The sequence below is a fragment of the Chiloscyllium punctatum genome, chromosome 39 (assembly GCF_047496795.1).
Source record: "Chiloscyllium punctatum isolate Juve2018m chromosome 39, sChiPun1.3, whole genome shotgun sequence".
NCBI lineage: Eukaryota > Metazoa > Chordata > Chondrichthyes > Orectolobiformes > Hemiscylliidae > Chiloscyllium > Chiloscyllium punctatum.
The window spans coordinates 70,714,011-70,739,993 of record NC_092777.1 but is presented as its reverse complement, the minus strand read 5'-3'; positions in this window follow the sequence as shown (position 1 = coordinate 70,739,993).

The following is a 25,983-nucleotide window of genomic DNA, read 5'->3' as shown; positions in this document are numbered from 1 at the left end:
CCCCTCACACTCTCCAGACACACGAATCCGCTCACACACTCCAGACACACGACTCCCCTCACACTCTCCAGACACACGGCTCCCCTCACACACTCCAGACACACCGCCCCCCTCACACACTCCAGACACACGACTCCCCTCACACTCACCAGACACACCGCTCCCCTTACACTCTCCAGACACACGAATCCGCTCACACTCTCCAGACACACAGCCCCCTCACACACTCCAGACACACGACTCCCCTCACACTCTCCAGACACACCGCTCCCCTCACACACTCCAGACACACGGCCCCCTCACACACTCCAGACACACGACTCCCCTCAAACTCTCCTGACACACGGCTCCCCTCACACACTCCAGACACACGACTCCCCTCACACACTCCAGACACACGGCTCCACTCACACTCTCCAGACACACGGCTCCCCTCACACTCTCCAGACACACGACTCCGCTCACACTCTCCAGACACACCGCTCCCCTCACACTCTCCAGACACACGACTCCGCTCACACTCTCCAGACACACCGCTCCCCTCACACTCTCCAGTCACACGGCTCCCCTCACACTCTCCAGACACACGACTCCCCTCACAGTCTCCAGACACACGGCTCCCCTCACACACTCCAGACACACGGCTCCCCTCACACTCTCCAGACACACGACTCCCCTCACACACTCCAGACAAACGACTCCCCTCACACACTCCAGACAAACGACTCCCCTCACACACTCCAGACACACGACTCCCCTCATAATCTCCAGACACACGGCTCCCCTCACACTCTCCAGACACACGGCTCCCCTCACACTCTCCAGACACACGACTCCGCTCACACTCTCCAGACACACCGCTCCCCTCACACTCTCCAGACACACGACTCCGCTGACACTCTCCAGACACACCGCTCCCCTCACACAATCCAGACACACGACTCCCCTCACAGTCTCCAGACACACGGCTCCCCTCACACACTCCAGACACACGACTCCCCTCACACTCTCCAGACACACGACTCCCCTCACACTCTCCAGACACACGACTCCCCTCACACACTCCAGACACACGACTCCCCTCACACACTCCAGACAAACGACTCCCCTCACACACTCCAGACAAACGGCTCCCCTCACACAATCCAGACACACGACTCCCCTCACACACTCCAGACACACGACTCCCCTCACACTCTCCAGACACACGGCTCCCCTCACACACTCCAGACACACGACTCCCCTCACACACTCCAGACACACGACTCCCCTCACACTCCCCAGACAAACGGCTCCCCTCACACTCTCCAGACAAACGGCTCCCCTCACACAATCCAGACACACGACTCCCCTCACACACTCCAGACACACGGCTCCCCTCACACTCTCCAGACACACGGCTCCCCTCACACTCTCCAGACACACGGCCCCCCTCACACTCTCCAGACACACGGCCCCCCTCACACTCTCCAGACACACGACTCCACTCACACACTCCAGACAAACGACTCCCCTCACACACTCCAGACACACGACTCCCCTCACACACTCCAGACACACGGCTCCCCTCACACACTCCAGACACACCGCTCCCCTCACACACTCCAGACACACGGCCCCCCTCACACACTCCAGACAAACGACTCCCCTCACACACTCCAGACACACGACTCCCCTCACACTCTCCAGACACACGGCTCCCCTCACACACTCCAGACACACGGCTCCCCTCACACACTCCAGACACACGACTCCCCTCACACACTCCAGACACACGGCTCCCCTCACACTCTCCAGACACACGGCTCCCCTCACACTCTCCAGACACACGACTCCCCTCACACTCTCCACACACACCTCCCCTCACACTCCCCAGACACACGGCCCCCCTCACACACTCCAGGCACACGACTCCCCTCACACTCCCCAGACACACGGCCCCCCTCACACACTCCAGACACACGACTCCCCTCACACTCTCCAGACACACGGCTCCCCTCACACACTCCAGACACACGGCTCCCCTCACACACTCCAGACACACGACTCCCCTCACACACTCCAGACACACGGCTCCCCTCACACTCTCCAGACACACGACTCCCCTCACACTCTCCACACACACCTCCCCTCACACTCCCCAGACACACGGCCCCCCTCACACACTCCAGGCACACGACTCCCCTCACACTCCCCAGACACACGGCCCCCCTCACACACTCCAGACACACGACTCCCCTCACACTCTCCAGACACACGGCTCCCCTCACACACTCCAGACACACGGCCCCCCTCACACACTCCAGACACACGGCTCCCCTCACACTCTCCAGACACACGGCTCCCCTCACACACTCCAGACACACGGCTCCCCTCACACACTCCAGACACACGACTCCCCTCATACTCCCCAGACACACCGCTCCCCTCATACACTCCAGACACACCGCTCCCCTCACACTCTCCAGACACACGGCCCCCCTCACACACTCCAGACACACGACTCCCCTGACACACTCCAGACACACGGCCCCCCTCACACACTCCAGACACACGACTCCCCTCACACTCTCCAGACACACCGCTCCCCTCACACTCTCCAGACACACCGCTCCCCTCACACTCTCCAGACACACGACTCCCCTCACACTCTCCAGACACACGACTCCCCTCACAGTCTCCAGACACATGACTCCCCTCATACTCCCCAGACACACGGCTCCCCTCACACACTCCAGACACATGACACCCCTCACACACTCCAGACACACGCCCCCCTCACACACTCCAGACACACGACTCCCCTCAAACTCTCCAGACACACGACTCCCCTCACACACTCCAGACACACGGCCCCCTCACACACTCCAGACACACGACTCCCCTCAAACTCTCCTGACACACGGCTCCCCTCACACACTCCAGACACACGACTCCCCTCACACTCTCCAGACACACGGCTCCCCTCACACTCTCCAGTCACACGGCCCCCCTCACACTCTCCAGACACACGGCTCCCCTCACACTCTCCAGACACACGGCCCCCTCACACACTCCAGACACACGGCCCCCCTCACACTCTCCAGACACACGACTCCCCTCACACTCTCCAGTCACACGGCCCCCCTCACACTCTCCAGACACACGGCTCCCCTCACACACTCCAGACACACGGCTCCCCTCACACTCTCCAGTCACACGGCCCCCCTGACACACTCCAGACACACCGCTCCCCTCACACTCTCCAGACACACGGCCCCCCTCACACTCTCCAGACACACCGCTCCCCTCACACACTCCAGACACACCGCTCCCCTCACACACTCTCCAGACACACCGCTCCCCTCACACTCTCCAGACACACCGCTCCCCTCACACTCTCCAGACACACCGCTCCCCTCACACACTCCAGACACACGACTCCCCTCACACTCTCCAGACACACGACTCCCCTGACACACTCCAGACACACCGCTCCCCTCACACTCTCCAGACACACGGCCCCCCTCACACTCTCCAGACACACCGCTCCCCTCACACTCTCCAGACACACCGCTCCCCTCACACACTCCAGACACACGACTCCCCTCACACTCTCCAGACACACGACTCCCCTCACACACTCCAGACAAATGACTCCCCTCACACACTCCAGACACACGACTCCCCTCACACTCTCCAGACACACGACTCCGCTCACACTCTCCAGACACACGACTCCCCTCACACAATCCAGACACACGACTCCCCTCACACACTCCAGACACACGACTCCCCTCACACACTCCAGACAAACGACTCCCCTCACACACTCCAGACACACGACTCCCCTCACACTCTCCAGACACACGACTCCCCTCACACTCTCCAGACACACGACTCCCCTCACACACTCCAGACACACGGCTCCCCTCACACACTCCAGACACACGACTCCCCTCACACTCCCCAGACAAACGGCTCCCCTCACACTCTCCAGACAAACGGCTCCCCTCACACAATCCAGACACACGACTCCCCTCACACACTCCAGACACACGACTCCCCTCACACTCTCCAGACACACGGCTCCCCTCACACTCTCCAGACACACGGCCCCCCTCACACTCTCCAGACACACGGCCCCCCTCACACTCTCCAGACACACGACTCCACTCACACACTCCAGACAAACGACTCCCCTCACATACTCCAGACACACGACTCCCCTGACACACTCCAGACACACGGCTCCCCTCACACACTCCAGACACACCGCTCCCCTCACACACTCCAGACACACGGCCCCCCTCACACACTCCAGACAAACGACTCCCCTCACACACTCCAGACACACGACTCCCCTCACACTCTCCAGACACACGGCTCACCTCACACACTCCAGACACACGGCTCCCCTCACACACTCCAGACACACGACTCCCCTCACACACTCCAGACACACGGCTCACCTCACACACTCCAGACACACGGCTCCCCTCACACACTCCAGACACACGACTCCCCTGACACACTCCAGACACACGGCTCCCCTCACACTCTCCAGACACACGGCCCCCCTCACACACTCCAGACACACGGCCCCCCTCACACACTCCAGACACACGGCTCCCCTCACACTCCCCAGACACACGGCCCCCCTCACACACTCCAGACACACGACTCCCCTCACACACTCCAGACACACGGCCCCCCTCACACACTCCAGACACACGGCCCCCCTCACACACTCCAGACACACGACTCCCCTCATACTCCCCAGACACACCGCTCCCCTCATACACTCCAGACACATCGCTCCCCTCACACTCTCCAGACACACGGCCCCCCTCACACACTCCAGACACACGGCTCCCCTCACACTCTCCAGACACACCGCTCCCCTCACACACTCCAGACACACGGCCCCCTCACACTCTCCAGACACACGAATCCGCTCACACACTCCAGACACACGACTCCCCTCACACTCTCCAGACACACGGCTCCCCTCACACACTCCAGACACACCGCCCCCCTCACACACTCCAGACACACGACTCCCCTCACACTCACCAGACACACCGCTCCCCTTACACTCTCCAGACACACGAATCCGCTCACACTCTCCAGACACACAGCCCCCTCACACACTCCAGACACACGACTCCCCTCACACTCTCCAGACACACCGCTCCCCTCACACACTCCAGACACACGGCCCCCTCACACACTCCAGACACATGACACCCCTCACACACTCCAGACACACGGCCCCCTCACACACTCCAGACACACGACTCCCCTCAAACTCTCCAGACACACGACTCCCCTCACACACTCCAGACACACGGCCCCCTCACACACTCCAGACACACGACTCCCCTCAAACTCTCCTGACACACGGCTCCCCTCACACACTCCAGACACACGACTCCCCTCACACACTCCAGACACACGGCTCCACTCACACTCTCCAGACACACGGCTCCCCTCACACTCTCCAGACACACGACTCCGCTCACACTCTCCAGACACACCGCTCCCCTCACACTCTCCAGACACACGACTCCGCTCACACTCTCCAGACACACCGCTCCCCTCACACTCTCCAGTCACACGGCTCCCCTCACACTCTCCAGACACACGACTCCCCTCACAGTCTCCAGACACACGGCTCCCCTCACACACTCCAGACACACGGCTCCCCTCACACTCTCCAGACACACGACTCCCCTCACACACTCCAGACAAACGACTCCCCTCACACACTCCAGACAAACGACTCCCCTCACACACTCCAGACACACGACTCCCCTCATAATCTCCAGACACACGGCTCCCCTCACACTCTCCAGACACACGGCTCCCCTCACACTCTCCAGACACACGACTCCGCTCACACTCTCCAGACACACCGCTCCCCTCACACTCTCCAGACACACGACTCCGCTGACACTCTCCAGACACACCGCTCCCCTCACACAATCCAGACACACGACTCCCCTCACAGTCTCCAGACACACGGCTCCCCTCACACACTCCAGACACACGACTCCCCTCACACTCTCCAGACACACGACTCCCCTCACACACTCCAGACAAACGACTCCCCTCACACACTCCAGACAAACGGCTCCCCTCACACAATCCAGACACACGACTCCCCTCACACACTCCAGACACACGACTCCCCTCACACTCTCCAGACACACGGCTCCCCTCACACACTCCAGACACACGACTCCCCTCACACACTCCAGACACACGACTCCCCTCACACTCCCCAGACAAACGGCTCCCCTCACACTCTCCAGACAAACGGCTCCCCTCACACAATCCAGACACACGACTCCCCTCACACACTCCAGACACACGGCTCCCCTCACACTCTCCAGACACACGGCTCCCCTCACACTCTCCAGACACACGGCCCCCCTCACACTCTCCAGACACACGGCCCCCCTCACACTCTCCAGACACACGACTCCACTCACACACTCCAGACAAACGACTCCCCTCACACACTCCAGACACACGACTCCCCTCACACACTCCAGACACACGGCTCCCCTCACACACTCCAGACACACCGCTCCCCTCACACACTCCAGACACACGGCCCCCCTCACACACTCCAGACAAACGACTCCCCTCACACACTCCAGACACACGACTCCCCTCACACTCTCCAGACACACGGCTCCCCTCACACACTCCAGACACACGGGTCCCCTCACACACTCCAGACACACGACTCCCCTCACACACTCCAGACACACGGCTCCCCTCACACTCTCCAGACACACGGCTCCCCTCACACTCTCCAGACACACGACTCCCCTCACACTCTCCACACACACCTCCCCTCACACTCCCCAGACACACGGCCCCCCTCACACACTCCAGGCACACGACTCCCCTCACACTCCCCAGACACACGGCCCCCCTCACACACTCCAGACACACGACTCCCCTCACACTCTCCAGACACACGGCTCCCCTCACACACTCCAGACACACGACTCCCCTGACACAATCCAGACACACGGCTCCCCTCACACTCTCCAGACACACGGCCCCCCTCACACACTCCAGACACACGACTCCCCTCACACACTCCAGACACACGGCTCCCCTCACACTCTCCAGACACACGACTCCCCTCACAGTCTCCAGACATACCGCTCCCCTCACACTCTCCAGACACACGGCTCCCCTCACACACTCCAGACACACGGCCCCCTCACACACTCCAGACACACGGCCCCCTCACACACTCCAGACACACGGCTCCCCTCATACTCCCCAGACACACGGCTCCCCTCACACACTCCAGACACACCGCTCCCCTCACAGTCTCCAGACACACCGCTCCCCTCACACACTCCAGACACACCGCTCCCCTCACACACTCCAGACACACCGCTCCCCTCACACTCTCCAGACACACGGCTCCCCTCACACACTCCAGACACACGGCTCCCCTCATACTCCCCAGACACACGGCTCCCCTCACACACTCCAGACACACGACTCCCCTCACACACTCCAGACACACGGCTCCCCTCACACTCTCCAGACACACGGCTCCCCTCACACACTCCAGACACACGGCTCCCCTCATACCCCCCAGACACACGGCTCCCCTCACACACTCCAGACACACGGCTCCCCTCACACACTCCAGACACACAGCTCCCCTCACACACTCCAGACACACGACTCCCCTCACACACTCCAGACACACGGCCTCCCTCACACACTCCAGACACACGACTCCACTCACACTCTCCAGACACACGGCTCCCCTCACACTCTCCAGACACACCGCTCGCCTCACACACTCCAGACACACGGCCCCCCTCACACACTCCAGACACACGACTCCCCTCACACACTCCAGACACACGGCTCCCCTCACACACTCCAGACACACGACTCCCCTCACACACTCCAGACACACCGCTCGCCTCACACACTCCAGACACACGGCCTCCCTCACACACTCCAGACACACGACTCCACTCACACTCTCCAGACACACGGCTCCCCTCACACTCTCCAGACACATCGCTCCCCTCACACACTCCAGACACACGACTCCCCTCACACACTCCAGACACACGACTCCCCTCACACACTCCAGACACACGGCTCCCCTCACACACTCCAGACACACGACTCCCCTCACACACTCCAGACACACGACTCCCCTCACACACTCCAGACACACGACTCCCCTCACACACTCCAGACACACGGCCCCCTCACACACTCCAGACACACGGCTCCCCTCACACACTCCAGACACACGACTCCCCTCACACACTCCAGACACACGACTCCCCTCACACTCTCCAGACACACGACTCCCCTCACACTCTCCAGACACACGACTCCCCTCACACTCTCCAGACACACCGCTCCCCTCACACACTCCAGACACACGACTCCGCTCACACTCTCCAGACACACGACTCCCCTCACACTCTCCAGACACACGACTCCCCTCACACACTCCAGACACACCGATCCCCTCACACTCTCCAGACACACGACTCCCCTCACACACTCCAGACACACGACTCCCCTCACACACTCCAGACACACGACTCCCCTCACACTCTCCAGACACACGGCCCCCTCACACACTCCAGACACACGACTCCCCTCACACACTCCAGACACACGACTCCCCTCACACACTCCAGACACACCGCCCCCCTCACACACTCCAGACACACGACTCCCCTCACACTCTCCAGACACACGGCTCCCCTCACACACTCCAGACACACGACTCCACTCACACTCTCCAGACACACGACTCCGCTCACACTCTCCAGACACACGACTCCCCTCACACACTCCAGACACACGGCTCCCCTCACACTCTCCAGACACACGACTCCCCTCACACACTCCAGACACACCGCTCCCCTCACACTCTCCAGACACACCGCTCCCCTCACACACTCCAGACACACCGCTCCCCTCACACACTCCAGACACACGACTCCCCTCACACACTCCAGACACACGACTCCCCTCACACACTCCAGACACACGGCTCCCCTCACACTCTCCAGACACACGGCTCCCCTCACACACTCCAGACACACGGCCCCCCTCACACTCTCCAGACACACGGCTCCCCTCACACTCTCCAGACACACCGCTCCGCTCACACACTCCAGACACACGGCCCCCCTCAAACTCTCCAGACACACCGCTCCCCTCACACACTCCAGACACACGACTCCCCTCACACACTCCAGACACACCGCTCCCCTCACACACTCCAGACACACCGCTCCCCTCACACACTCCAGACACACGGCTCCCCTCACACCCTCCAGACACACCGCTCCCCTCACACACTCCAGACACACCGCTCCCCTCACACTCCCCAGACACACGGCTCCCCTCACACTCTCCAGACACACGACTCCCCTCACACACTCCAGACACACGACTCCCCTCACACACCCCAGACACACGACTCCACTCACACTCTCCAGACACACGACTCCCCTCACACACTCCAGACACACGGCTCCCCTCACACTCTCCAGACACACCGCTCCCCTCATACACTCCAGACACACGGCCCCCCTCACACACTCCAGACACACCGCTCCCCTCACACACTCCAGACACACCGCTCCCCTCACACACTCCAGACACACGGCTCCCCTCACACTCCCCAGACACACGACTCCCCTCACACTCCAGACACACGACTCCCCTCACACTCCCCAGACACACCGCTCCCCTCACACACTCCAGACACACGGCTCCCCTCACACACTCCAGACACACCGCTCCCCTCACACACTCCAGACACACCGCTCCCCTCACACACTCCAGACACACGGCTCCCCTCACACTCCCCAGACACACGACTCCCCTCATACTCCCCAGACACACGGCTCCCCTCACACACTCCAGACACACGACTCCCCTCACACACTCCAGACACACGACTCCCCTCACACACTCCAGACACACGGCCCCCCTCACACACTCCAGACACACGGCTCCCCTCACACACTCCAGACACACGACTCCCCTCACACTCCAGACACACGACTCCCCTCACACTCTCCAGACACACGACTCCCCTCACACTCTCCAGACACACCGCTCCCCTCACACACTCCAGACACACGACTCCACTCACACTCCCCAGACACACGACTCCCCTCACACTCTCCAGACACACGGCCCCCCTCACACACTCCAGACACACCGCTCCCCTCACACACTCCAGACACACCGCTCCCCTCACACACTCCAGACACACGGTTCCCCTCACACACTCCAGACACACGACTCCACTCACACTCTCCAGACACACGACTCCGCTCACACTCTCCAGACACACGACTCCCCTCACACACTCCAGACACACGACTCCCCTCACACACTCCAGACACACCGCTCCCCTCACACACTCCAGACACACGACTCCCCTCACACACTCCAGACACACGACTCCCCTCACACTCTCCAGACACACGACTCACCTCACACTCTCCAGACACAGGACTCCCCTCACACTCTCCAGACACACGACTCCCCTCACACTCTCCAGACACACGGCTCCCCTGACACACTCCAGACACACGACTCCCCTCACACTCTCCAGACACACGACTCCCCTCACACTCTCCAGACACAGGACTCCCCTCACACTCTCCAGACACACCGCTCCCCTCACACTCTCCAGACACACGGCTCCCCTCACACTCTCCAGACACACGACTCCCCTCACACACTCCAGACACACGGCTCCCCTCACACACTCCAGACACACGACTCCCCTCACACTCTCCAGACACACGACTCCCCTCACACACTACAGACACACGACTCCCCTCACACACTCCAGACACACGGCCCCCCTCACACTCCCCAGACACACCGCTCCCCTCACACTCTCCAGACACACGACTCCCCTCACACACTCCAGACACACGGCCCCCCTCACACACTCCAGACACACGGCTCCCCTCACACACTCCAGACACACGACTCCCCTCACACTCTCCAGACACACGGCCCCCCTCACACTCTCCAGACACACGGCTCCCCTCACACACTCCAGACACACGACTCCCCTCACACTCTCCAGACACACGACTCCACTCACACTCTCCAGACACACGACTCCGCTCACACTCTCCAGACACACGGCCCCCCCTCACACTCCCCAGACACACGGCCCCCCTCACACTCCCCAGACACACGACTCCCCTCACACACTCCAGACACACGGCCCCCCTCACACTCCCCAGACACACGGCCCCCCTCACACTCCCCAGACACACGACTCCCCTCACACTCTCCAGACACACCGCTCCGCTCACACTCTCCAGACACACCGCTCCCCTCACACTCCCCAGACACACGGCTGCCCTCACACTCCCCAGACACACGACTCCCCTCACACACTCCAGACACACGGCCCCCCTCACACTCCCCAGACACACGGCCCCCCTCACACTCCCCAGACACACGACTCCCCTCACACTCTCCAGACACACCGCTCCGCTCACACTCTCCAGACACACCGCTCCCCTCACACTCCCCAGACACACGGCTGCCCTCACACTCCCCAGACACACGACTCCCCTTCACACTCTCCAGACACACGACTCCCCTCACACTCTCCAGACACACCGCTCCCCTCACACTCTCCAGACACACGACTCCCCTCACACACTCCAGACACACGACGCCCCTCACACTCTCCAGACACACGGCTCCCCTCACACTCTCCAGATACACGACTCCCCTCACACTCTCCAGACACACCGCTCCCCTCACACTCTCCAGACACACGACTCCCCTCACACACTCCAGACACACGACTCCCCTCACACTCTCCAGACACACGACTCCCTTCACACTCTCCAGACACACGACTCCCCTCACACTCTCCAGACACACCGCTCCCCTCACACTCTCCAGACACACGACTCCCCTCACACACTCCAGACACACGGCTCCCCTCACACTCTCCAGACACACGGCTCCCCTCACACACTCCAGACACACGGCCCCCCTCACACTCTCCAGACACACGACTCCCCTCACACTCTCCAGACACACCGCTCCCCTCACACTCTCCAGACACACGACTCCCCTCACACACTCCAGACACACGGCTCCCCTCACACACTCCAGACACACGGCCCCCCTCACACACTCCAGACACACGGCTCCCCTCACACACTCCAGACACACGGCCCCCCTCACACTCTCCAGACACACCGCTCCCCTCACACACTCCAGACACACGACTCCCCTCACACTCTCCAGACACACGGCCCCCCTCACACTCTCCAGACACACCGCTCCCCTCACACTCTCCAGACACACGACTCCCCTCACACACTCCAGACACACGGCCCCCCTGACACACTCCAGACACACGGCCCCCCTCACACTCTCCAGACACACAACTCCCCTCACACACTCCAGACACACGACTCCCCTCACACTCTCCAGACACACGACTCCCCTCACACTCTCCAGACACACGGCTCCCCTCACACATTCCAGGCACACGACTCCCCTCACACACTCCAGACACACGACTCCCCTCACACTCTCCAGACACACGACTCCCCTCACACTCTCCAGACACACGACTCCCCTCACACACTCCAGACACACGACTCCCCTCACACTCTCCAGACACACCGCTCCCCTCACACTCTCTAGACACACCGCTCCCCTCACACTCTCCAGACACACGACTCCCCTCACACTCTCCAGACACACGACTCCCCTCACACTCTCCAGACACACGGCTCCCCTCACACTCTCCAGACACACGGCCCCCCTCACACTCTCCAGACACACGACTCCCCTCACAGTCTCCAGACACACCGCTCCCCTCACACACTCCAGACACACGACTCCCCTCACACACTCCAGACACACGACTCCCCTCACAGTCTCCAGACGCACCGCTCCCCTCACACACTCCAGACACACGGCTCCCCTCACACTCTCCAGACAGAGGACTCCCCTCACACACTCCAGACACACGACTCCCCTCACACTCTCCAGACACACGGCCCCCCTCACACTCTCCAGACACACGGCTCCCCTCACACACTCCAGACACACGGCCCCCCTCACACTCTCCAGACACACGGCCCCCCTCACACTCTCCAGACACACGGCTCCCCTCACACACTCCAGACACACGACTCCCCTCACACACTCCAGACACACGGCTCCCCTCACACTCTCCAGACACACGGCTCCCCTCACACTCTCCAGACACACGGCCCCCCTCACACTCTCCAGACACACGGCTCCCCTCACACACTCCAGACACACGGCTCCCCTCACACTCTCCAGACACACGGCCCCCCTGACACACTCCAGACACACCGCTCCCCTCACACTCTCCAGACACACGGCCCCCCTCACACTCTCCAGACACACCGCTCCCCTCACACTCTCCAGACACACGACTCCCCTCACACTCTCCAGACACACGGCCCCCCTCACACTCTCCAGACACACGGCTCCCCTCACACACTCCAGACACACGGCTCCCCTCACACTCTCCAGACACACGGCCCCCCTGACACACTCCAGACACACCGCTCCCCTCACACTCTCCAGACACACGGCCCCCCTCACACTCTCCAGACACACCGCTCCCCTCACACTCTCCAGACACACGACTCCCCTCACACTCTCCAGACACACGGCCCCCCTCACACTCTCCAGACACACCGCTCCCCTCACACACTCCAGACACACGACTCCCCTCACACTCTCCAGACACACGACTCCCCTGACACACTCCAGACACACCGCTCCCCTCACACTCTCCAGACACACGGCCCCCCTCACACTCTCCAGACACACCGCTCCCCTCACACTCTCCAGACACACCGCTCCCCTCACACACTCCAGACACACGACTCCCCTCACACTCTCCAGACACACGACTCCCCTCACACACTCCAGACAAACGACTCCCCTCACACACTCCAGACACACGACTCCCCTCACACACTCCAGACACACGACTCCCCTCACACACTCCAGACACACGACTCCCCTCACACACTCCAGACACACGACTCCCCTCACACACTCCAGACACACGACTCCCCTCACACACTCCAGACACACGACTCCCCTCACACACTCCAGACAAACGACTCCCCTCACACACTCCAGACACACGACTCCCCTCACACACTCCAGACACACGACTCCCCTCACACAATCCAGACACACGACTCCCCTCACACACTCCAGACACACGACTCCCCTCACACACTCCAGACAAACGACTCCCCTCACACACTCCAGACACACGACTCCCCTCACACTCTCCAGACACACGACTCCCCTCACACTCTCCAGACACACGACTCCCCTCACACACTCCAGACACACGGCTCCCCTCACACACTCCAGACACACGACTCCCCTCACACTCCCCAGACAAACGGCTCCCCTCACACTCTCCAGACAAACGGCTCCCCTCACACAATCCAGACACACGACTCCCCTCACACACTCCAGACACACGACTCCCCTCACACTCTCCAGACACACGGCTCCCCTCACACTCTCCAGACACACGGCCCCCCTCACACTCTCCAGACACACGGCCCCCCTCACACTCTCCAGACACACGACTCCACTCACACACTCCAGACAAACGACTCCCCTCACATACTCCAGACACACGACTCCCCTGACACACTCCAGACACACGGCTCCCCTCACACACTCCAGACACACCGCTCCCCTCACACACTCCAGACACACGGCCCCCCTCACACACTCCAGACAAACGACTCCCCTCACACACTCCAGACACACGACTCCCCTCACACTCTCCAGACACACGGCTCCCCTCACACACTCCAGACACACCGCTCCCCTCATACTCCCCAGACACACCGCTCCCCTCATACACTCCAGACACACCGCTCCCCTCACACTCTCCAGACACACGGCCCCCCTCACACACTCCAGACACACGACTCCCCTGACACACTCCAGACACACGGCCCCCCTCACACACTCCAGACACACGACTCCCCTCACACTCTCCAGACACACCGCTCCCCTCACACTCTCCAGACACACGACTCCCCTCACAGTCTCCAGACACACGACTCCCCTCACACTCTCCAGACACATGACTCCCCTCATACTCCCCAGACACACGGCTCCCCTCACACACTCCAGACACATGACACCCCTCACACACTCCAGACACACGCCCCCCTCACACACTCCAGACACACGACTCCCCTCAAACTCTCCAGACACACGGCTCCCCTCACACTCTCCAGACACACGGCTCCCCTCACACTCTCCAGACACACGGCCCCCTCACACACTCCAGACACACGGCCCCCCTCACACTCTCCAGACACACGACTCCCCTCACACTCTCCAGTCACACGGCCCCCCTCACACTCTCCAGACACACGGCTCCCCTCACACACTCCAGACACACCGCTCCCCTCACACTCTCCAGTCACACGGCCCCCCTGACACACTCCAGACACACCGCTCCCCTCACACTCTCCAGACACACGGCCCCCCTCACACTCTCCAGACACACTGCTCCCCTCACACTCTCCAGACACACCGCTCCCCTCACACACTCCAGACACACGACTCCCCTCACACTCTCCAGACACACGACTCCCCTGACACACTCCAGACACACCGCTCCCCTCACACACTCCAGACACACGACTCCCCTCACACTCTCCAGACACACGACTCCCCTCACACACTCCAGACAAATGACTCCCCTCACACACTCCAGACACACGACTCCCCTCACACACTCCAGACACACGACTCCCCTCACACAATCCAGACACACGACTCCCCTCACACACTCCAGACACACGACTCCCCTCACACACTCCAGACAAACGACTCCCCTCACACACTCCAGACACACGACTCCCCTCACACTCTCCAGACACACGACTCCCCTCACACTCTCCAGACACACGACTCCCCTCACACACTCCAGACACACGGCTCCCCTCACACACTCCAGACACACGACTCCCCTCACACTCCCCAGACAAACGGCTCCCCTCACACTCTCCAGACAAACGGCTCCCCTCACACAATCCAGACACACGACTCCCCTCACACACTCCAGACACACGACTCCCCTCACACTCTCCAGACACACGGCTCCCCTCACACTCTCCAGACACACGGCCCCCCTCACACTCTCCAGACACACGGCCCCCCTCACACTCTCCAGACACACGACTCCACTCACACACTCCAGACAAACGACTCCCCTCACATACTCCAGACACACGACTCCCCTGACACACTCCAGACACACGGCTCCCCTCACACACTCCAGACACACCGCTCCCCTCACACACTCCAGACACACGGCCCCCCTCACACACTCCAGACAAACGACTCCCCTCACACACTCCAGACACACGACTCCCCTCACACTCTCCAGACACACGGCTCACCTCACACACTCCAGACACACGGCTCCCCTCACACACTCCAGACACACGACTCCCCTCACACACTCCAGACACACGGCTCACCTCACACACTCCAGACACACGGCTCCCCTCACACACTCCAGACACACGACTCCCCTGACACACTCCAGACACACGGCTCCCCTCACACTCTCCAGACACACGGCCCCCCTCACACACTCCAGACACACGGCCCCCCTCACACACTCCAGACACACGGCTCCCCTCACACTCCCCAGACACACGGCCCCCCTCACACACTCCAGACACACGACTCCCCTCACACACTCCAGACACACGGCCCCCCTCACACACTCCAGACACACGGCCCCCCTCACACACTCCAGACACACGACTCCCCTCATACTCCCCAGACACACCGCTCCCCTCATACACTCCAGACACATCGCTCCCCTCACACTCTCCAGACACACGGCCCCCCTCACACACTCCAGACACACGACTCCCCTGACACACTCCAGACACACGGCTCCCCTCACACTCTCCAGACACACCGCTCCCCTCACACACTCCAGACACACGGCCCCCTCACACTCTCCAGACACACGAATCCGCTCACACACTCCAGACACACGACTCCCCTCACACTCTCCAGACACACGGCTCCCCTCACACACTCCAGACACACCGCCCCCCTCACACACTCCAGACACACGACTCCCCTCACACTCACCAGACACACCGCTCCCCTTACACTCTCCAGACACACGAATCCGCTCACACTCTCCAGACACACAGCCCCCTCACACACTCCAGACACACGACTCCCCTCACACTCTCCAGACACACCGCTCCCCTCACACACTCCAGACACACGGCCCCCTCACACACTCCAGACACACGACTCCCCTCAAACTCTCCTGACACACGGCTCCCCTCACACACTCCAGACACACGACTCCCCTCACACACTCCAGACACACGGCTCCACTCACACTCTCCAGACACACGGCTCCCCTCACACTCTCCAGACACACGACTCCGCTCACACTCTCCAGACACACCGCTCCCCTCACACTCTCCAGACACACGACTCCGCTCACACTCTCCAGACACACCGCTCCCCTCACACTCTCCAGTCACACGGCTCCCCTCACACTCTCCAGACACACGACTCCCCTCACAGTCTCCAGACACACGGCTCCCCTCACACACTCCAGACACACGGCTCCCCTCACACTCTCCAGACACACGACTCCCCTCACACACTCCAGACAAACGACTCCCCTCACACACTCCAGACAAACGACTCCCCTCACACACTCCAGACACACGACTCCCCTCATAATCTCCAGACACACGGCTCCCCTCACACTCTCCAGACACACGGCTCCCCTCACACTCTCCAGACACACGACTCCGCTCACACTCTCCAGACACACCGCTCCCCTCACACTCTCCAGACACACGACTCCGCTGACACTCTCCAGACACACCGCTCCCCTCACACAATCCAGACACACGACTCCCCTCACAGTCTCCAGACACACGGCTCCCCTCACACACTCCAGACACACGACTCCCCTCACACTCTCCAGACACACGACTCCCCTCACACACTCCAGACAAACGACTCCCCTCACACACTCCAGACAAACGGCTCCCCTCACACAATCCAGACACACGACTCCCCTCACACACTCCAGACACACGACTCCCCTCACACTCTCCAGACACACGGCTCCCCTCACACACTCCAGACACACGACTCCCCTCACACACTCCAGACACACGACTCCCCTCACACTCCCCAGACAAACGGCTCCCCTCACACTCTCCAGACAAACGGCTCCCCTCACACAATCCAGACACACGACTCCCCTCACACACTCCAGACACACGGCTCCCCTCACACTCTCCAGACACACGGCTCCCCTCACACTCTCCAGACACACGGCCCCCCTCACACTCTCCAGACACACGGCCCCCCTCACACTCTCCAGACACACGACTCCACTCACACACTCCAGACAAACGACTCCCCTCACACACTCCAGACACACGACTCCCCTCACACACTCCAGACACACGGCTCCCCTCACACACTCCAGACACACCGCTCCCCTCACACACTCCAGACACACGGCCCCCCTCACACACTCCAGACAAACGACTCCCCTCACACACTCCAGACACACGACTCCCCTCACACTCTCCAGACACACGGCTCCCCTCACACACTCCAGACACACGGCTCCCCTCACACACTCCAGACACACGACTCCCCTCACACACTCCAGACACACGGCTCCCCTCACACTCTCCAGACACACGGCTCCCCTCACACTCTCCAGACACACGACTCCCCTCACACTCTCCACACACACCTCCCCTCACACTCCCCAGACACACGGCCCCCCTCACACACTCCAGGCACACGACTCCCCTCACACTCCCCAGACACACGGCCCCCCTCACACACTCCAGACACACGACTCCCCTCACACTCTCCAGACACACGGCTCCCCTCACACACTCCAGACACACGGCTCCCCTCACACACTCCAGACACACGACTCCCCTCACACACTCCAGACACACGGCTCCCCTCACACTCTCCAGACACACGACTCCCCTCACACTCTCCACACACACCTCCCCTCACACTCCCCAGACACACGGCCCCCCTCACACACTCCAGGCACACGACTCCCCTCACACTCCCCAGACACACGGCCCCCCTCACACACTCCAGACACACCGCTCACCGCACACACTCCAGACACACGACTCCCCTCATACTCCCCAGACACACCGCTCCCCTCATACACTCCAGACACACCGCTCCCCTCACACTCTCCAGACACACGGCCCCCCTCACACACTCCAGACACACGACTCCCCTGACACACTCCAGACACACGGCCCCCCTCACACACTCCAGACACACGACTCCCCTCACACTCTCCAGACACACCGCTCCCCTCACACTCTCCAGACACACGACTCCCCTCACACTCTCCAGACACACGACTCCCCTCACAGTCTCCAGACACACGACTCCCCTCACACTCTCCAGACACATGACTCCCCTCATACTCCCCAGACACACGGCTCCCCTCACACACTCCAGACACATGACACCCCTCACACACTCCAGACACACGCCCCCCTCACACACTCCAGACACACGACTCCCCTCAAACTCTCCAGACACACGACTCCCCTCACACACTCCAGACACACGGCCCCCTCACACACTCCAGACACACGACTCCCCTCAAACTCTCCTGACACACGGCTCCCCTCACACACTCCAGACACACGACTCCCCTCACACTCTCCAGACACACGGCTCCCCTCACACTCTCCAGTCACACGGCCCCCCTCACACTCTCCAGACACACGGCTCCCCTCACACTCTCCAGACACACGGCCCCCTCACACACTCCAGACACACGGCCCCCCTCACACTCTCCAGACACACGACTCCCCTCACACTCTCCAGTCACACGGCCCCCCTCACACTCTCCAGACACACGGCTCCCCTCACACACTCCAGACACACCGCTCCCCTCACACTCTCCAGTCACACGGCCCCCCTGACACACTCCAGACACACCGCTCCCCTCACACTCTCCAGACACACGGCCCCCCTCACACTCTCCAGACACACCGCTCCCCTCACACTCTCCAGACACACCGCTCCCCTCACACACTCCAGACACACGACTCCCCTCACACTCTCCAGACACACGACTCCCCTGACACACTCCAGACACACCGCTCCCCTCACACTCTCCAGACACACGGCCCCCCTCACACTCTCCAGACACACCGCTCCCCTCACACTCTCCAGACACACCGCTCCCCTCACACACTCCAGACACACGACTCCCCTCACACTCTCCAGACACACGACTCCCCTCACACACTCCAGACAAATGACTCCCCTCACACACTCCAGACACACGACTCCCCTCACACACTCCAGACACACGACTCCCCTCACACAATCCAGACACACGACTCCCCTCACACACTCCAGACACACGACTCCCCTCACACACTCCAGACAAACGACTCCCCTCACACACTCCAGACACACGACTCCCCTCACACTCTCCAGACACACGACTCCCCTCACACTCTCCAGACACACGACTCCCCTCACACACTCCAGACACACGGCTCCCCTCACACACTCCAGACACACGACTCCCCTCACACTCCCCAGACAAACGGCTCCCCTCACACTCTCCAGACAAACGGCTCCCCTCACACAATCCAGACACACGACTCCCCTCACACACTCCAGACACACGACTCCCCTCACACTCTCCAGACACACGGCTCCCCTCACACTCTCCAGACACACGGCCCCCCTCACACTCTCCAGACACACGGCCCCCCTCACACTCTCCAGACACACGACTCCACTCACACACTCCAGACAAACGACTCCCCTCACATACTCCAGACACACGACTCCCCTGACACACTCCAGACACACGGCTCCCCTCACACACTCCAGACACACCGCTCCCCTCACACACTCCAGACACACGGCCCCCCTCACACACTCCAGACAAACGACTCCCCTCACACACTCCAGACACACGACTCCCCTCACACTCTCCAGACACACGGCTCACCTCACACACTCCAGACACACGGCTCCCCTCACACACTCCAGACACACGACTCCCCTCACACACTCCAGACACACGGCTCACCTCACACACTCCAGACACACGGCTCCCCTCACACACTCCAGACACACGACTCCCCTGACACACTCCAGACACACGGCTCCCCTCACACTCTCCAGACACACGGCCCCCCTCACACACTCCAGACACACGGCCCCCCTCACACACTCCAGACACACGGCTCCCCTCACACTCCCCAGACACACGGCCCCCCTCACACACTCCAGACACACGACTCCCCTCACACACTCCAGACACACGGCCCCCCTCACACACTCCAGACACACGGCCCCCCTCACACACTCCAGACACACGACTCCCCTCATACTCCCCAGACACACCGCTCCCCTCATACACTCCAGACACATCGCTCCCCTCACACTCTCCAGACACACGGCCCCCCTCACACACTCCAGACACACGACTCCCCTGACACACTCCAGACACACGGCTCCCCTCACACTCTCCAGACACACCGCTCCCCTCACACACTCCAGACACACGGCCCCCTCACACTCTCCAGACACACGAATCCGCTCACACACTCCAGACACACGACTCCCCTCACACTCTCCAGACACACGGCTCCCCTCACACACTCCAGACACACCGCCCCCCTCACACACTCCAGACACACGACTCCCCTCACACTCACCAGACACACCGCTCCCCTTACACTCTCCAGACACACGAATCCGCTCACACTCTCCAGACACACAGCCCCCTCACACACTCCAGACACACGACTCCCCTCACACTCTCCAGACACACCGCTCCCCTCACACACTCCAGACACACGGCCCCCTCACACACTCCAGACACATGACACCCCTCACACACTCCAGACACACGGCCCCCTCACACACTCCAGACACACGACTCCCCTCAAACTCTCCAGACACACGACTCCCCTCACACACTCCAGACACACGGCCCCCTCACACACTCCAGACACACGACTCCCCTCAAACTCTCCTGACACACGGCTCCCCTCACACACTCCAGACACACGACTCCCCTCACACACTCCAGACACACGGCTCCACTCACACTCTCCAGACACACGGCTCCCCTCACACTCTCCAGACACACGACTCCGCTCACACTCTCCAGACACACCGCTCCCCTCACACTCTCCAGACACACGACTCCGCTCACACTCTCCAGACACACCGCTCCCCTCACACTCTCCAGTCACACGGCTCCCCTCACACTCTCCAGACACACGACTCCCCTCACAGTCTCCAGACACACGGCTCCCCTCACACACTCCAGACACACGGCTCCCCTCACACTCTCCAGACACACGACTCCCCTCACACACTCCAGACAAACGACTCCCCTCACACACTCCAGACAAACGACTCCCCTCACACACTCCAGACACACGACTCCCCTCATAATCTCCAGACACACGGCTCCCCTCACACTCTCCAGACACACGGCTCCCCTCACACTCTCCAGACACACGACTCCGCTCACACTCTCCAGACACACGACTCCCCTCACACTCTCCAGACACACGACTCCGCTGACACTCTCCAGACACACCGCTCCCCTCACACAATCCAGACACACGACTCCCCTCACAGTCTCCAGACACACGGCTCCCCTCACACACTCCAGACACACGACTCCCCTCACACTCTCCAGACACACGACTCCCCTCACACACTCCAGACAAACGACTCCCCTCACACACTCCAGACAAACGGCTCCCCTCACACAATCCAGACACACGACTCCCCTCACACACTCCAGACACACGACTCCCCTCACACTCTCCAGACACACGGCTCCCCTCACACACTCCAGACACACGACTCCCCTCACACACTCCAGACACACGACTCCCCTCACACTCCCCAGACAAACGGCTCCCCTCACACTCTCCAGACAAACGGCTCCCCTCACACAATCCAGACACACGACTCCCCTCACACACTCCAGACACACGGCTCCCCTCACACTCTCCAGACACACGGCTCCCCTCACACTCTCCAGACACACGGCCCCCCTCACACTCTCCAGACACACGGCCCCCCTCACACTCTCCAGACACACGACTCCACTCACACACTCCAGACAAACGACTCCCCTCACACACTCCAGACACACGACTCCCCTCACACACTCCAGACACACGGCTCCCCTCACACACTCCAGACACACCGCTCCCCTCACACACTCCAGACACACGGCCCCCCTCACACACTCCAGACAAACGACTCCCCTCACACACTCCAGACACACGACTCCCCTCACACTCTCCAGACACACGGCTCCCCTCACACACTCCAGACACACGGCTCCCCTCACACACTCCAGACACACGACTCCCCTCACACACTCCAGACACACGGCTCCCCTCACACTCTCCAGACACACGGCTCCCCTCACACTCTCCAGACACACGACTCCCCTCACACTCTCCACACACACCTCCCCTCACACTCCCCAGACACACGGCCCCCCTCACACACTCCAGGCACACGACTCCCCTCACACTCCCCAGACACACGGCCCCCCTCACACACTCCAGACACACGACTCCCCTCACACTCTCCAGACACACGGCTCCCCTCACACACTCCAGACACACGACTCCCCTGACACAATCCAGACACACGGCTCCCCTCACACTCTCCAGACACACGGCCCCCCTCACACACTCCAGACACACGACTCCCCTCACACACTCCAGACACACGGCTCCCCTCACACTCTCCAGACACACGACTCCCCTCACAGTCTCCAGACATACCGCTCCCCTCACACTCTCCAGACACACGGCTCCCCTCACACACTCCAGACACACGGCCCCCTCACACACTCCAGACACACGGCCCCCTCACACACTCCAGACACACGGCTCCCCTCATACTCCCCAGACACACGGCTCCCCTCACACACTCCAGACACACCGCTCCCCTCACAGTCTCCAGACACACCGCTCCCCTCACACACTCCAGACACACCGCTCCCCTCACACACTCCAGACACACCGCTCCCCTCACACTCTCCAGACACACGGCTCCCCTCACACACTCCAGACACACGGCTCCCCTCATACTCCCCAGACACACGGCTCCCCTCACACACTCCAGACACACGACTCCCCTCACACACTCCAGACACACGGCTCCCCTCACACTCTCCAGACACACGGCTCCCCTCACACACTCCAGACACACGGCTCCCCTCATACCCCCCAGACACACGGCTCCCCTCACACACTCCAGACACACGGCTCCCCTCACACACTCCAGACACACAGCTCCCCTCACACACTCCAGACACACGACTCCCCTCACACACTCCAGACACACGGCCTCCCTCACACACTCCAGACACACGACTCCACTCACACTCTCCAGACACACGGCTCCCCTCACACTCTCCAGACACACCGCTCGCCTCACACACTCCAGACACACGGCTCCCCTCACACTCTCCAGACACACGGCTCCCCTCACACACTCCAGACACACCGCTCCCCTCACACACTCCAGACACACGGCCCCCCTCACACACTCCAGACACACCGCTCCCCTCACACTCTCCAGACACATCGCTCCCCTCACACACTCCAGACACACGACTCCCCTCACACACTCCAGACACACGACTCCCCTCACACACTCCAGACACACGGCTCCCCTCACACACTCCAGACACACGACTCCACTCACACTCTCCAGACACACGACTCCGCTCACACTCTCCAGACACACGACTCCCCTCACACACTCCAGACACACGGCTCCCCTCACACTCTCCAGACACACGACTCCCCTCACACTCTCCAGACACACGACTCCCCTCACACTCTCCAGACACACGACTCCCCTCACACACTCCAGACACACGGCTCCCCTCACACTCTCCAGACACACGACTCCCCTCACACTCTCCAGACACACGGCTCCCCTCACACTCTCCAGACACACGACTCCCCTCACACACTCCAGACACACGACTCCCCTCACACACTCCAGACACACGGCCCCCCTCACACTCTCCAGACACACCGCTCCCCTCACACTCTCCAGACACACGGCTCCCCTCACACTCTCCAGACACACGGCCCCCCTCACACACTCCAGACACACGGCTCCCCTCACACACTCCAGACACACGAATCCCCTCACACTCTCCAGACACACGACTCCACTCACACTCTCCAGACACACGACTCCGCTCACACTCTCCAGACACACGACTCCCCTCACACACTCCAGACACACGGCCCTCCTCACACTCCCCAGACACACGGCCCCCCTCACACTCTCCAGACACACGACTCCCCTCACACACTCCAGACACACGGCCCCCGTCACACTCCCCAGACACACGGCCCCCCTCACACTCCCCAGACACACAGCTCCCCTCACACACTCCAGACACACGACTCCCCTCACACACTCCAGACACACGGCCTCCCTCACACACTCCAGACACACGACTCCACTCACACTCTCCAGACACACGGCTCCCCTCACACTCTCCAGACACACGGCCCCCCTCACACACTCCAGACACACGACTCCCCTCACACACTCCAGACACACGGCCCCCCTCACACACTCCAGACACACCGCTCCCCTCACACTCTCCAGACACATCGCTCCCCTCACACACTCCAGACACACGGCTCCCCTCACACACTCCAGACACACGACTCCCCTCACACACTCCAGACACACGACTCCCCTCACACTCTCCAGACACACGACTCCCCTCACACTCTCCAGACACACGACTCCCCTCACACTCTCCAGACACAC